A 15,035-nucleotide genomic window follows, 5' to 3' on the forward strand; every position below is an offset into this window, starting at 1 on the left:
CAGCTTTCAAGTTCCATTAAAGCTTAAGCAGCTTGAAAGTTCGCTAAGAACTTTACGTGAACTTTAAAGTGTGCTTTTTAAGTATTATCCGAACTTCTAGTTGCTTGGGTAGTCACTTCCAACATTCAGTAGACTAGTCGTTGGTCTCAATAGCTTTCACCCACAATTGATTAGTCGACTTTTCATCGGAAATCAAATTGATTTGATTAGCACTTTGTTATATATCCCTTCCGTTAGATAACTTCAAATGTGACAGTCTACTTTATGATAGCGACTTATAACAACTTATCAATTTGCAAAGAACTACACTCGAACTATTACAGCCTATCTGTAGAAAATATGCATTTTACAATTCATTTGTCCAAAATTTGGTTTCACCACACTTCAAATTAAATATAAATACATCAACCGCTTTGCGCTTTCACTTTTATATCTATACTTTATTTCCCATTCCCATTCTTTACTCCTAGAAAAAAATGATGTTTCGATAGGATAGCGATCACGCAATTAAATTAGCACTGCAGTTAGAACTGCTAAAGGATCATATGTGCTCACATTCTCTGGTTTCATCATAAATCATGTACTATTAATGCCATCGAGCCTATTAGAAAGTCATTTTGGCTCTTAAACGCACATAGTTTTGGACATCAGACGCGCCACCAAGTCAATTTAAACGATATTTTTTGTTCATGGGTTAATATATGCTAATCATTCTAATTCGATTAATTTGTGGTAAATATAACACAATTTTACGAAAATGATGCATGGAGATGATAAATGAGGAAACTTGTTTTTGTTTGCTATCAAAACATTCATTGGAATCGGTATTTTATGGCGAAATGTCGAAATCCGCCATATATTTAAGGTATGCAAAATGTTCGCATACATAATGAACTTATCAGTGGATAATCTCAACATTTGGCACGACTGGAAAAAAGATCGATGCAACTTTCTTGTTCTTCTTAATGTTCATATAACAGTCTGCACTTCAAAGTAATCTAAAAAACGAGCTATAAACTTGTATTATTAAATCTTATCAAACTAATGATTAACAGTTTCCTCAAAATTTATTTCTTCTATCAAATATTTTTCATTCTAAGCAGTGATCGCATTTCAATTGATATATTAAGCTTGTAAAATTTAATGTTTTCCTGAGTTTTGACAGATGAAATTCAAACATCATCCTGTGCAAGCTATCAATATACCCTGCGTACTCTGCCTTTCCAAGGAAGCTATCGAAAAAAAATCTTTCCCGTCGGCACTTTTTTACTTTCATATTTTGGTCAATTCAACTATCCAAATTAAATAACCATATATTTATCGGAACTCAAAATTATTTTATGTAAACGCCTATTTGCAAGGAAACTTTGTATTCGAAAATTTACTTTCTAGTTTTCAACTGGCAAATAAGTCTCGTCCGCCTTTCGGTTGTAATCCTAGTGAATACTAGTCACACAATGCTAATCCCAGTCATTTGCAAGTTTTTCCATTTAACAATCATATATCTAAACGACATAACCCCCAGTTTTCGTTTTAGATTTTGAGAGAATCTTGGCCTATCTCTTGAAACTCTTGAACTCATAATTCAGAAGCAAACCAGAATATCAAACTACTCTTTTGTTCCCAAGAAATAAATATTCTTTGAAATTTTCTCCGCCCCTGCTGCGAAAGATTCAAACAAAACTAAACCTTCATTTCGTTGAGAAAAAAATGCTTTCTACTTCTTTAGTTATATTTTTATTTGGTCCTCCGTACAGAAATTCCCCTTCATTCTTCCGTCTGTAAATATATTGTTTCGTCTTAATTCTCTTTTTTTTAACTTAGCTCTTGCTCTTCCGTCCAGAAGCTTTCATACAACGCTGTGCTGCCCTTCCGTCAGCAAGCATTTTCATTTTTTTATAGCTTATCTCTCGCCCTTCCGTCGAGGAGCTTTCATATAGTGCTATGCTGCCCTTCCGTCAGCAAGCATTTCTTTTTTTTCAACTCAGCTCTCGCCCTTCCGTCGAGCAGCTTTCATGCAACGCAATACTGTCCTTCCGTCAGCAAGCGTTTTTATTCGACTTCTACCTCGCCCTTCCGTAGAGGAGAAGTTATTGTGATATAATTTCACTCATATACCTGAAACACGGCACTTATTTTTCGGAAATTTTATTTTCTTACCTAATGGGAGTGTTGACCACGCCATTGTCGTGAATTTTGCCAGGCTAATGAGCGCTCTCCATTGAGCCGTCCATACGCGGTAAACTTGATCGGGTGAATGAAGAACGACGCTGAAATTCTTTCGCTAATCCAAACACATCGGACATTCTCACACGCATACATGGGTAAGCTATTATCCCGATGCTAGCTTCGGATTCTTGCACTCACAGAATATTGCTCTCGCTCAATCTACCGCTATTCTTATACGCATACATGCACTCACAGGTAGGAAGGTGAGCGAGATTGTGAACTCGGATGTTACTTTCTCGAAGCACGCTGTGGACCTTTCCGTACCCGTTCGCTTGATGTGATTTTTTAACGCATACATACACCCGTAGGTAGAAAGCAAGCGGCGATACATTTGGCGGTAGTGAAATCATTGAAACGATGCAAGTTTCGGAAACCTTGCTCGTATTAGTTTTTGCTCGTTTCATAGTCGTATAGGATATGCAATACGAGGGCAAATGCACATACAGAAGGGAAATGAAATGCCCATATTCACCAAGCTTCTTATTAAATATAAAACTACGCCAACACGTAATGCGTTTTGCTTTATGTACATCCAGGCTTTATTCCCCACAGTTTCCACTAGAGTTCGAAAAAGTATAGTATGCACAGGATGTACGTTCGCCAGGCTACTGTATACGAAATACGCAATAGAAAAAAATATCAGAGAAAACCATATCTGAGATGAATAATTACATTGACGCACACTTTACCTTTGGATTCATTCCAGAATGTTTTCCAAAAGTGAAATGTTGCAATCCTGTTTCTGTACATTGTTATCGAGCATGTTCACCTTTGACCGATTTTCATGCCTTGTGTGTACAGTCGGTCCATGTGCCGCCACAACGGAACGAAACCTATTCAAGCAACCAAAAGTTAATACCTTAATGTACTCTTAAATGTTTACATTAAGTTCTTAGAGAACTTTCAAGCTTTTATTGGGATTTTAGAAATTGCACTGTTCGGAAAATTATTTAAAACGAAAACTTTAGCATCCCTTTCCTATGTGAACTTTTGATTGATTCAGTAATGTTTGCTTGAATTTTTCTAGTAAAACAAATAGCTCAACCCCGCTATACGAAATCACCCTGCGGAAACGTCCACGAGAACAATCGAAAGAAAATGTAAAAAGAAAAAAATTGTGTTTATTAAAATAAATATTTATTTTTTGTTTGCCCCCCCCCTTCAGAAAAAAATTTGTACTTGGACATAATTTTTAAAAAAGATTTGTAATGGCCTAAATGGATCGTTTATTTCTTCGTGTTGTTTGGTAGAAATTGTGTACTAATGCTTAACATGAAGCCTTTGATATAATCACGTTTGTATGTTCCAGACATCTACTTAAAACTTTTTAGATAACCTGTTTTTTTTTTTTAATTTTTAACGCCATTACCGACACATAAAGTTTATTGTATTTCTTAACATCTTCAATGTGACTGGGCGCAGTCAACTTTGACTAAAAAAATTGCACGTACCGTGTTGTTTCTAGGCCGGCAAACACCTTTTAGGTACATTTACTTTGGATTCACAACAATAGCAGTAATAGCGTTTTAATATATTTTCTCGGTTGGTGAAAATTGGATTACAATAAACATAAGCAATGTGATTCTGTTCATACCAAACGATCGTGCCTTTAGCTTTAGCAGCTGGATAATTCTGGCCAGAAAAAACATTTTTGTTCTATGGTCATTCAGTAAAGGAAACTAGTATTTCAACTATTATGTATAGTCTTCCTCACTGTTCAATACTGTCTACTGATCGACGGATATTGAACACTGAAGAAGACTATACGTAATAATTGAAATACTAGTATCTGATTTATACTGAAAAGTAACAGTTTTTCATTATTATTTCTATAGTCGAATTAAAGTAAAGACCGTATCATGGATAGTGAAGAGAGGGCGGTCTGCCATAGATCCGCTGGGAACTCTTTTAGAGTCAGATTTTCAAGTAGCACATCAACCAAAAGAGAAGATACAATTAAATTTAGATATTTATCATGCTTAAGAATAAGTAAAAGAGAGACATATAGGGGTGATCGCAGTTAGCCTGCACATCACGGACTGGACTAGCCAAAGGGAACGTATAGTGTAGCTCCGGCGAGATCCGATACTAGGCGCACGACCAGGCAACATGTTCAATGTCGCGATAACCGTCACCATAAACGCAGAGACCGCTAGCCATGACTGCACCACGCCGAAGATGCATATCCAAGTATAAAGATTTGACATGGCCCGGGATATCATCCGAATGTAGTTGCGACCCTCACCCATTTCCTTCAACAACGGTTTGTTGATACCTTTGAGATTCTTAAACTTCAATTGTTCCACGAAACTTGTCAATTTTTGAACGCCCTCAGATATTAAATACTGAAATACTCGTAAAAGCAAAACGATCTTTCATAAGCATCCAATGCCCAAGTGCCGTCTTCGCATTACCCGAAATTGAACAATGCGGAGGAAACCAAACTAAGGAACAGCCCAAACAAGGAGTGCTTTCCACGCTCCGTCGAACTATGAGTCTGTAATGATGTGAGTATGGTCGTTGATACATAAATATAAAACCATCAGTTTTGTGAGGAGAATGTGGCGGCACACCCTCTTTTATGGTCGCCCTTACCACTATTGTCATAATAATTAGCATATAAGCGATGTAGAGCTGTCATCACGAACGTTACAGTTATGTTTATGTTCCCTGTAATGCTTAGCGCGAGCATCTTTGCTGTCCGATAAATTTGTAAGGTTAATTTTTAATCATTACGTGTATATACAGTGCTATTTCTTCAAGGCAAAACGTCGACTGTTTCAATGTGTATCAATATGGAATGCTGCTGCCGCCGAAAAAAGGTTCTTTGTTCCATGTATTCCGATCAAAGTTTGAATCGAATACACAACGTAGAGTCTCGTTACAAGAAGAAACATTGTTTCTCTCGTAATCTATCGACAAAACGGCGCCAATATCCGCGTTTTTTAGATTTCAAGAAGATTTTCATTTTCGTTTCTAACGTTGCGTATATTCGGAAGTATTTGGGCGATCCGACGTCAAAAAAGCCTTTGTAGGACTGTTTCACGTATAATTCTGAGCTCTATCTGTCCCACCACGGAGTGGGAGACCGTCCACGGGTGTTCGCGTCGGGTACTCGATTCGTCGGACATACCGTGGGAGTTAAAAGATTCTAATACCCAGTCCACTATATCACACAATGTTATCTGTCCTGTACAAGGTTGAATTGAAATATAGGAACACTTGAATGGAAAATAAATTGTTTTCTCTTTCTCCTCGAATTGGAGGGAACTGGAAATTAATGCAACATAATTTAAAAGAAGCGAAAAATTGGTACGGTATTTAGCTGTGGAATATTTGTAGACTGTCGGTCATACAAGTCGCTAACAAAGGGTTTTTCTAAGCAGCCACCACGTACACACGCGATGTCTGAAATTTCGTCATCTCGAACAAAAATCACACCGTGAACAATAGCACGAACCTGCGCAAAACACAATCTTCTCGATCAAGATCTAACACGGTTATGACGATTTCATTCGAACAAACGCATTGCGATTAATTTTATGTGTTTGTAAGCCAAGCGCGCGAATTGCGATTAATTTCAAGCAATACATACCCCTCCTCCTTGCTAATGGTGTTAGTCACTTGAGCTAAAAGTATTATGCCGGCCCTGGTACCTGTGATTACGAATGCCAGAGATTTCAACTCACACTATCATATTGCTTGCCATAAAAGATAGTTTCCAGTAAATATTGTTTTGTATTTGAGATTTAGCTATTCAAGAGCGTCCTTTCGACCACTTGCACTGTAAAATCCAGAAAGGTACTTAAACTTTTTGAAACTAAATGGTAGAAATATTTGTGCATGATAGCTTCTTTTCGTGCTGACTCAGACGAAGTCATCTTGAAAATTGAATGCACTTACTAATTAACAAACTTTTAATTCCACTATGTACAATTACTTGCACTCCACTATCGAAACAAATACTAGTATTACATTCGTACGGTGACTCTTGGACCGATAAGTCGATCTAACCAGTCCGCGCAAGGTAACGCAATAAAGAATTGCGCTGATCCGCTTTCTAGATTAACTTTCCCCTCTTTATGCTACTTCGAGGTTTCGGCATTTTTTCTTCTTTTGTGTGTGTGCGTTATTTGGTCAGCAACAGTGATGCCAGCTTCCATAAAAAAGGACAAACATCTCATTCTACTAGGTTTTTAAATTATAAAAGTTATTACGCAAAAATTTTGGGAATTTGGGAATCATATTTGCCATATGTTCAACAAAAATCGATTGATGCACGTTATATGAAGTCTGAAATATATATCAAGTATCGATTACTTTGAGGTCGCTGTCAAGTGACAGATTTTGACAGACATTTTTTATTGATTGCTATTGAAACTTTTTATTGATTTGTCCTTAGAAAATCCGAGAGGTGGCACTCATAGTGTCAGTAAAGCTTTTTTTTGTAAGTAGCACTATCGGCAGGAAAGCTGTCAAAATTTAAGCGTAATCCATAGTGTAGGTAAATGTCTAGCGTCGATTGAAGCCAACTACATTTTGGTTGTTCAGAACAATGGAAAAAGCGAGTTCAGGACTATCTCCATTTAAAAGGCTTAAACCCGAAAGAAAGGAAATTTGAGTTGGATGCAGTTCAAGGTACATCTGCACATGTGTTTGCGAAGGTTTACAATTGATTGGATGAATTTAAACGTGGCCGTTCATCCACAAAAGATGCACATCATTCAGGACGCCCAGTTGAAGAGTCCAAACCCGAAATCATCAATAAAATCCATGATCAGATTTTGAGCGATCAGCGAATCAAAGCGCAGGAATTAGTTGAGGCCACAGGCATATCACAGGGTACAGTCGCTTAAATTTTGCATGAAAAATTGCCTGTGAATTTTTTTTTTGTCAAGATGGGTGCCGCATTTGCTCTCAGAGGAGAATCGTGTTGTGGACTCCGAGGTTATGTCGGCGCTCTTTCATCGCATTCCCGCCAAAATCCTTCACCGATATGTCACTGTGGACGATACCTGGATACAGTACTACGCTCCAGAAACGAAGAGACGGTCTTGGCGGTTCGCTTCCAACGAGGACGTCATTGCTCAAACGAATAAGTATTTTGAAAAACTTCCAAAATCCTATTTTTTGGAAGGTGTAAATGTTTTGGAAAAACGGTTAGAAAAGTAGGTAGAGCTGAAAGGATGTAGATTATATTGAGGAAGAGAAAAAAATCCAAATAACCATCCAAAAAATCTAAATTTGTCCATCTTTTTCAAGGACTGATTGAACAATTCTAGTAGTAGCAACCCTCACCAGAAGAGCAACGAAGCAGCAGTGTTACTTTTTTTGAAGCCGCCTGGATACCGTTATATTTACAAGTTAAGTATCGTATAATAATACATTTCCCATTTCTATCTCTAATACCATCCTGCACTAAGGGATTGCAAACATGACTGCCCCTAGCAATACCTAGCCTTAAGGTGAAATGGATGTCGAAACAAAATCGACTCCCAGGCTATATTCAGCCGAGACAGAAATATGGAAAAATCACCCCTTCGGGTGATAGTAAATAGTGTGAAGCAGGTAAATTATATTGCTGACTACGGACCCTTTACGAAGGAGTACAGAGTATATGTACCAGCTTATCAGGTTGAAATTTTAGGGTTCGTCTTCGGTTCGAGTTTGAATTGAGCGGTTAACTCAGACTTTCATTGGGTGCCCTTCGCCTAGCCTACTCTACCAAACTACCTCCTCTTTGACAAGGTTCGACTACCTGTTTGCCTTTTTGTATCGCGGGTCATGAACTGTACTAATTGCAAACAATTGGAACACACAGACTTCCATTGTACCAATAAGGCTCGTTGTTAGAATCATGTGGATGACTCCTGTAGAAGGTATGTTGAAAAGTGTCTTTACTATGATTCACATGATTTTACAACATGTCCCGCGTACAAACAGCGCGAAGAGAAACTGAAGCGTTCCCGTTAGGAACGCTCTAAGCGATCATTGGCTGAAATGATAAACATAAGTACGCTACCAGTGTCTATGAATATGAGCATTAGACCGACAACAGTTTTGACTTTTTTCGGAACACTATTAAATCAAACGGTAGTTGGCTTCACATACCATTTGTCAAATATTAGCTTTTCTGAAAACTCTAGTTCACTCACAAGAGTTTTCAAGTTTGTATGTGAAAAAATATGAAAAATATGCAAAAGAAACAAAAAATTAATTAAATATTCGATTTTTTCAGTAAAAAGATATTCTCATATAAAGTTTTGTGTTGGCTCTCTTTCTCACATATGCTTAGAATAGGCAAGTTTTAAAAAAAATCGGTTGGTCTTCGTAGGGAAATAACTTTGTCGGGAAACCTCCAATCAATATGCGACCTTCAACAAAGCTGTTCGTTATAAAATAAGCTATCTGACCAAAATTTTTAAGGTATGCAGAGTTACTGTGAAATTTTTTATTTGATTTTAAGTTTTTAATTCCGAGTTTCCATATATATTACTATAGAACCTTGTAACCTCTTGTGGGTGAACTAGAGTTACCGGAAAAAGCTCATATATTGAATAGGGTTATTGCATCCAATTACCATTTGAATTAGCATTGTTCCGATAAAAAAGTCAAAATTGTTGCCGGTCTAATGAGCTACTCCTTGATTGACCAGAACAAGCGAACTTGCACGAAGAATGAACGAATGCGACGTAGCTATCGATCTTCAATGTGCACGTTTCGAAAGTTCTATACTTTGAAATGCCACGGCCACGGTTACGTTCTCGCAGTCTTCGGGGAAAGGAAGGAATGTTAGTGTAACAAACGTTGCTATGAAGACCGTGTATACCTCTGCATCTCCACGTTTGCCATGGGAGAGAGTTTTTGGTAGTGGAATGGGATGAAGAGTTACACAAATCTGGATTCACCATGATTAGTGAGCACTCTCCAAAGTGTTAGCATGTATTTATTTCTCTGGACAGCCGGCTGCCGAGAATTTATGATGGATTTATCGTTTGCTGGATTAATTTAGAAAGGCTCAGTTTGTAAAAATGCAACTTCAATTCCGGACAGCCGACAGTCGGGAGTGCTGCTTATGTTAAATTGAATCAAACGGCAGGAGAACGATTTTATTGTTCCTTGCTTCTTTATTCAAACGAAACGCGACATTCCAAAAGCAATTCATTACACCAAAAGGGGATTACTTTTAGTGTATCGAGACATTTGTTGATATATCTATGTAGTTGAAGGTTTCCTAATACAAACATTATTTATCGTGTAGGAGAACATGGGGAGACTTGACCAGGTTTTCAGCTAAAACAGCATAAATCTCTAAAAAAGCCTTCAATCCCTCAAAAGTCATTGAGATATAATGTGCAAAGTTATTGTGCGTCTTCATGATTTTTTGCAAAATTTTTATTTTAATTTTTGAAAATTTACAAAAGTTTTTCTGTGATCGTTTTTTTTGTCAAGTCTCCCCACTGCGGGCAGACTTGACCAAGACGTGGGGAGACTTGACCAAAAGAATTTTGAAAAATCATAACAAAAAATAATGACATAAAACATACTGCAATTTTTTTTTTACATATTGTCGATATTCTTAGGTAGCAGTAAAAAATACAAAAGGGTTGCATTTGAAAAAATTCGATTTTTTAATGCATTTCTTTTTAAGGATTAACTGTACTGCTTGCATTGCATGTTCACACGTCACGAAATTAGTCCTACTATTGCTAACTTTGTTCACTAATACTAAAATATAATGACTTATGTTTGAGATGGGATTTTTTTATGGAATGATTAACATTAACAGTAGGTACCAAAGCATATAAAATATCAGGAATTTTGTAACTTTGTTCAGCTAATTGCCACTTGGTCAAGCCTCCCCATAAAATCTTGGTCAAGTCTCCCCAACATTAGTTATTGCGTTCAATGTCATGCAAATTCTAGTAATAACTATTTCAATGTTCCAATTTATGTAAAATCATTTCACTGCTTCACAAGGATCATTATGGTATATTAGTTTATTAATAGTAATTAGTAGTTCATTCCAAACATTTAAAATGGGAAAATGTACTTTTGCATATAAAATATTTAAAATAATCCATAAAGAATTGTAAAACGATCCATGAAAAAGTTGTCAATGTTCCATAAAACAAAACTGAAAATCCATAAAACTGTGTGAATGATCCTTAAGAAAGGGTGATTTGATCCATAGATTATGTAAAATTGAACCATAAAATGGTCTCAAAAGAGCACTAAAATAGTAATAAAAGAGCTATTAAAATGAACCAATGCCCCATAAAAATATTGGAAATGTTCCATAAAATGATACATTTTGCGCCATAAATTAACTGACATTGATCCATAGAATATTAACAATGTACATTAAAACACGTCGATATGCTCCATAATATCGACAAAAATGTTCCACGGTATTACAAAATGGAGCAGTAAAATGTCAGAAAAGTTCCATAAATTTCATGAAAATGTTTGCTAAATAATTTTTCTTGGTCTATAGAAGATGTAAAAATGAACATTAGAAATGATTCATATATCGAACGAAATTATGGTTCATAGATATTTACAAAACGATCCATAAGAAAAGAAAATGTAAAACGACCCATTAATATGTGCTTATGCATTAGAAAAAATAAATTTAATGAATTCATGCGAAATTTTATGGTAAACTTAAAAAATAAGTTGTGCTTAATAATTCTCATAACAGTGACAGTGTTTAACAAGTGAGCTTATACTGGGAGCTAGTGTGATGCGGCTTGGCCGCATATCCGAGGCCAAGGATCCGAAGCGGCGCAAAGCCGCTGACGATCCGTTGGACGAGGCATTGATTAACCCGTAGCTGGAATTGCAGGCAAACCTGTGGTCCTCTCGTTTGCCCGGTTTACTTAAACATAGGGGCTATAGCTAGTTAAAAGCCGACTGAGCGGCAGCGAAGTCGGACAGTGCACAAGAAAGCGATGTGGCGTAGCCACATTAGTCAGTGTTCGTGTATAAAGTGTCCGTTTTCGCTTCAGATAGTTATTCAGATAGTATTTGCGACTCATGCCAGCCTGTATAGGTGGTCTAATAACACTCAGCGCTCTAATATCATAAATACCCTGACATTTAAAAAGTTACCATAATGATTTCAGGTTAGCTAAGGTCAGTTACCTGACTAGTGGGATACGGAAGCTTAAGTTTAACTATAATGTATGCATTGTTTGTTGTAGTTTGACATTACAACCAAATGTAATAAACTTTATTATTAGTTCGAATAGCAAAAATTTCGCATGAATTCATTAAATTTAATTTTTCTGGTGCATAAGCACATATTAATGGATCGTTTTACATTTTATTTTCTTATGGATCGTTTTGTAAATATCCATGAACCATAATTTAACGTTCGATATATGAATCATTTCTAATGTTCATTTTTACATCTTCTATGGACCAAGAAAAATTATTTAGCAAACATTCTCATCAAATTTATGGAACTTTTTCTGACATTTTATTGCTCCATTTTGTAATACCGTGGAACACTTTTGTCGATATTATGGAACATGTCGACGTGTTTTAATGTACATTGTTAATATTCTATGGATCAATGTCAGTTAATTTATGGCGCAAAATGTATCATTTTATGGAACATTTCCAATATTTTTATGGGGCATTGGTTCATTTTAATTGCTCTTTTATTACTATTTTAGTGCTCTTTTGCGATTATTTTATGGTTCAATTTTACATAATCTATGGATCAAATCACCCTTTTTTATGGATCATTCACACTTTTTTATGGATTTTCAGTTTTGTTTTATGGAACATGGACAACTTTTTTATGGATCGTTTTTCAATTTTTTATGGATCATTTTTGTTGTTTTAGCGGCGCAAACTTAGGGCTGCCATTTAAAATTACCTTAAGGGATCGAAACAAAAATATTTTTGAAACATTTTTAAGAAACGAATAGAAGACGCCTTAGCCAAAAATAGAATTTTGCGCTTGGTCCCTGGTATTATTGTTAATGACAACTGCTAGAACAAGATTGAAGACAATAAAAATGAAAAGAAACTAACTTGTCACCATTTGCGTCAATAATCAAGCTATAATATTTTTATACACATGAAGAATTATAATTAACATGAAAATCATATAGTGCATATACTACTCCAAAGCACATGCAAGTACTCAATACAATAAGAACAATTATTAGAAATTATTGATGATTTAATCGACTAAAACTAAACCAATGAACATGACAATAAAGCATTTGTTCTTCGTGCTGATATGACTGCCGAAAATTGGTAACTGGTTTTGAATTATTCTTGCGAATTGTCAATTCTCGACCCTCATATATAATTCAAAAGTCATCATTCACTCAGACAAGACTATGCGTATTCCCAAAGTGCATTAAAAGCCCAGTGGATTGGTTTCAAGTTGGTCCAATAAAAACTAAATAAACAACAAAAATTGTTTGCTCAGTCTAAAGAAATGTTAGCTCGATTGGTATCAACCGGCGATTACGTGTTCCCTTGCAATGCCATCAAATCAAAGAATATTTAAAATTACATGCGACAATTACAATTATATGCAATTCAGAATATAACGAAATGAAGAAAAATAAATCAAATAAATTAAAAAGTATAAAGTAGATGAAATAAAAAATTAGACAATTAGACATGCTGATTTAAAAAAAAACAGAAATTTTGTGTTGTTCGAGTACATTTTGGAATGTATTGTTGCAATTTTGGAACAAGAACAACAAGGAGCGAAAATAATTAGGGTTAAAATCCTCACGCTCCTGAAGGTGCGAAGATTTTGGGACAGACAATTATTGCTTTCTCTTTATGAGAACCAGACACAAAAATCAATGCCATTTCGGTTTTCGTGGCTGTTTTGGCGTTTCTATGTTTATTTTTAGTTCTAATTAACCAATTTCGCCAGGCAGCTTTGAGAGTTTTCTACAGCATTTTGATAGATTCTTTTGCGGTTGATCTTGTACATATTTAAGAATCCAGAGATTTTACAAAATGAAAAAGCCCTACTTTTCATAAAACTCATAGGCACATCGCACCCACTGCCTTCTCGATCCAGTTTTTTTAGAGTCAGTGAAACGAACGATCTGGATGTGCAAATGTGGCTATTGAGAAACGATAATGCTTGTACGCAATATGTGAAACAGGTAGAAACATAACGAAGGCCTTTGACCGCAAGGATGACCGGAATTGCCTGCAAAAAATACCAGTGAGGGGCAGGCGTTTGAATTGATCATGCGTAAGGACCAGAAATCGATAATCTTCATTAGCTTATGTCACCCACTGAAGTACGATGGGTAATGAACTAAAACAATTAGACAACAGATGATAATAAAATCCCGATCCTTGGTATCTAGTGGGGAAATTTAATTAATCAAATGGTAGCTGCGGTTGTGTGTAATCTCGCTTTGCAAACAGGGTACGATCACCGTCGCTAGTGCAATAATCATATGTTCTTTATAGGACTTCATCATATCCTAGGGATAGCATGATGGATAGTGCATTAGGCCGGAGTCTCGAAGGTTGTGGGTTCGAAACTCGCTCCTGGTGAATTTTTTTTCCCAAAATTGCTTTGGCTTCACTCACCATTTCGATCTACTGAATACATTTTTAACATATCTATTATAAAGTTGATTTTTTATCATATGAAGTGGTTTTACATGCATCGGATAGATTGAGTTATCATCGATTGAAAGATGTTTAATTTGCGTACTTTAAATACTGTAAGTTCAAAAATCCAATAAAAATATTATATTGAAAACCAAAAATAAAAAATATCACATTAAACAAACGTTTACGTTTCGATTATCCACGAGAAATTTTCATCGAAGAAATTAAAATTTGCTGTAATTTAAAATTTTCAGAGCAACAAGCATTAAAATTTTAATTGGAATTATATTTACTGGAAATTCCGGGCTCTCTATAGAACTCCGGGCCCTTGGGGAACACCTCGTTCCAACTGCCAACCCTCTCGGCGGGCCTGCCTCTGTTCACCTCAACTGAAGACACAATTTTCCAAGTAATCCAACGCCAGAATTTCGAAATCGAAACTTATAGTTAAATCATCAGTTACTTCCGAATAACCATGAATTTAAAGGTTTTAAACCAGATGTTCAGATGTAACTTAGATATCGCTAAATATCCAACAACACTGGAAACTGCCATTAAAAGCGGAAAATATCCATATCGTGCCTTGAGGGTATCGCTGATGAATGCGATTCATTTGAATGCTCCAGCACAAAACAACGGACTACGTCATTCAGTCTAAGGCGCGAAATTAACTGAAAACTTTTCTAAACTAAACGCTTCTATCGATGTTTATTTGCGTTTAATGAGTTTTTGCCCATCCCATTTGGCCCACCAACAACTTCCCGCAGATTACACATCAAACCGAGCATGTAGCCACGAGTAGCGGTTACTGCCACTGACTGCCGGGTTTCTTATTACGATCGCCCAGCACCACCCCCTTTGGAGGAGCCGGCTCCCCTGCGGGATATTTTTAATAATATCCCACTCCCGTGTGGCAGCACTCAGCGAAATTGAGATCTACAACCGTGCACAGGGCAGTCGTCCCCGACTAAACGATCTTGAAAAAAAAATATGTTCCATTTTCCATTTTCGCTCCACGGCGATGTCTAGTGGAATGGAAATTTATTTAATTTTCGTGATGGCTTCGTCCGATGGAACCGCGACGTCAAGGAGTGTGTGGCGCATATAGCCTCGGTAATCCTCAGCACGGTTTCAGCAGCTGGCCGTGCAGTCGGAAGCCGCCACCATTTCAACTATTTATTTCTTTCTTT

General features: G+C 36.5%; 1 protein-coding gene across 4 annotated transcripts in view; it reads right to left on the reverse strand.

The window, feature by feature from the left end:
- The window catches only part of LOC131691972 (pikachurin), a 788,885-nt gene that overhangs the window by 81,176 nt on the left and 692,674 nt on the right, over positions 1 to 15,035 (reverse strand). The window lies entirely within an intron of this gene.

Source organism: Topomyia yanbarensis, chromosome 3 (genome assembly GCF_030247195.1).
Source record: "Topomyia yanbarensis strain Yona2022 chromosome 3, ASM3024719v1, whole genome shotgun sequence".
NCBI lineage: Eukaryota > Metazoa > Arthropoda > Insecta > Diptera > Culicidae > Topomyia > Topomyia yanbarensis.